This window comes from Acanthisitta chloris, unplaced genomic scaffold (genome assembly GCF_000695815.1).
Source record: "Acanthisitta chloris isolate BGI_N310 unplaced genomic scaffold, ASM69581v1 scaffold7673, whole genome shotgun sequence".
NCBI lineage: Eukaryota > Metazoa > Chordata > Aves > Passeriformes > Acanthisittidae > Acanthisitta > Acanthisitta chloris.
The window spans coordinates 57,893-60,737 of record NW_008666510.1 but is presented as its reverse complement, the minus strand read 5'-3'; positions in this window follow the sequence as shown (position 1 = coordinate 60,737).

Here is a 2,845-nt window from a genome sequence, read left to right as displayed (position 1 = left end):
ATACTGATGAGAGTGTAGATTATAGCCAAAGCAGTATAAACAACTAAATCAAGACGGAGATTATTCTTTCAGAGATCAAATTACATTGCAAAAAAATCCCTCAGGAAACTGGTGTTTATTGCTGCTTTTTCTCATTAAGTGGAGTGGGTTATGTAGTCTATCTACTATTCTCCCTAGATGCATACACAACATAATATAATTTTGGGGCAAAAACAGTAGGGAAGGAGTTGACCTGTCTTAAGAGCAATTCAGCTGCTTGGAAGGGCAGGAAGAACATGTGAAGTCAAAGAAAAGCCTTGATAGCAGGTCATCAGGTGGCCAACACTCATCATAGAGAGATCGCATAAGCCCATACAATGTCCAGGTTATCTGGAAAGTGACTGAAGACAACTACCACCAGAATCAGTTCCCTATTTCCTTGGGACAATGTAATCTCTTCAGGGAGAGATATGAGAAAGCAATTGGTCTTATCATCACTCCTTTATTTTACAGGAATTTGTTTCAGGGATGGCATTTAATAGTTTTTTAGAAGAGACATGATTTGGTATTTTCCTTTTAGAAAAAAAACCCCACCACAAACCACCCCACACCAGCTGCTGAAACCTTTCAGATTCCCAATAATCTCTGCAGCTTCTAAATGGAGTAAAATCTCAAGAGAGCTCAGGGACAAGAATAAGATTTGTAACTACCCAACTATGTCTTTTTGTTTGCCTATGCATACAAACATAATTAAGGAGTGGCCAAATGTTCTAATGAATCCTTTTTAAGGTGGCCCACATGAAAAGGCCGTGATAAACTTTCCTTGTATCTTGTTTTCACTGTATGGCTGAGATCACATTTGTTTGTCTTGCAAAAGGTACCCAAGGTCTGACTTAGCACGTTTTCAATGTCTCTAGAAGACTCCAAGATTAGTTTTCTCCCAGAACTTCACCAATGTGTATTTTGACAGCATTAGGCATCACACATTAATTAAGCATTGAAAGGATGTTACTAATATGAAACACCTAAGGTACTGAGATTTAAAAGTCTGCTGTAAAATGAATCCATTATAATTGGATTTTAATAAATTAGGAATTATTACCCTGTTAAAACACAGTATTGCATCAGTCTTACAGCACAAAATAATATGCTGCCTGTAATTAAACAGGAACACTGTAACCTCCTTAAAATCTTGACTATGTCAAGTTTCTGCTAGAGGGTCGATGCCTTAATATAACAAGTGTACTACAGGGAAAAATGCTATCAATTTGTTCCTGAATTTTGATAATTAAAGCTACTATTTATGTATGCCGCAGGAAAAATAACTTAAGTGTAAAAGTATACAGCTTGAGTGCTGTATCATGTTATTTATAATGGTAGGTATTTGGAAAACCAACACAATTGGTTTCTTTCATTATTACAGAAGTCACTTCTTTGTAGCACAAAATGAATGCCAGACAAGAACCATTGTTACAGCATCTCAGAAGAATGCAACTTGATTGTGAGCTAAATGTAAGTTCTTATAGTTCTCAAGATTTTATAATCAAATATCCATGAACAATTTTCACTTCTTCTAATAAGGAAATAGCAAGTTAATGCATCTGAGTAAGAAGGTACCATGTGCTGAAAATACACATAGTTTGACTACAATATGGCTCATATATATGTAAGCAGGTGTTCACTAACAATGTGCAAGGACCATTTCAGCAACTTTTATCCCAGAGAAAATTAAAATTTGAGCAATCAAAATATTCTGGGTCATGGCTCAAGAAAATCTGTGTTTACACAGCACATGCTTACATTACATTACACCTGGTTCTAAACAAGGAACTGTCCTTCTTTCAGTTACTATTACCATTCATTATGAACTACACTATTTTGGGAGAATCAGAACACAATTTGGAAACAGGATTTGTAAAGAAAACTGTCTCAATTTCTAGACGTCAAATTCCTTTTTATTCTCACCGCAGAGTGAACTAGTAAAGAAAACAAACAGCTTTCTCTTTCTAGGTGGGAAAAGAGCCTTAATCTCCCTCTGCTGGACACTAGTGTTTTTTACTAAATGAGCTAACATTTTGAAAACATTTCTCTGCACATTTCTGGGACTATTCAGAGCCTAATGACCAACCAAACATGAATAAAACTGAATTTTCTCTCCCAAAAAATCACAAGAAATGCTGAAACTATGTGTCAGAAGCTGCAATGTTTTTGTTGCTGGTACAGGTCACACTTGCTCTTTATAATTTAAAATGCAACAAGAAAAAAAAGGCAAAAAAAGTTTGGAGTGCAAATATTCTTTGGTTTACTCATTAAAACAAAAGGACACAGCAAACAGCAGAAACACTGGCAATTAAATAAACAGCAAATTCTTTATATGCTTCCTAACAAAAAGACTTCAGCTGTTTGAAATGTATTAACTTCATGCTTTTAAGTACATTACAGTGTCTAGAAAGTCACATTTTTATATCCCCAATATCAAGGCAGAGAGAAGATGAGGGAGGAAAAGGAGGATAAAAGGTAGCAGGAAAGAAAAGAAGAAAAAAATTTATTCAAAATCCCATTTTTTCCATTAGATAAATAGTATATAACACAACAATACAACTAATTTCTGCTTCTACTTTCATTGTACATAAAGCAAATTGGCTTGGAATTTATTTTCAGATGATCAATCTTTGTGAATTCACATCATCATACACATCAGACTAGTGTATAAAATATACTGACTCATGGCTTCGCAAAAAGAATTGCAATCCTTCCAACCCAAATCATTGATTCTATGGTTCTACTAGCAGAATTCTAATATCTTAAGGAATTGCACAGAGAAGTTACTGTGTTTTACCTTACCATAGGCAGAGTTGAAATTATG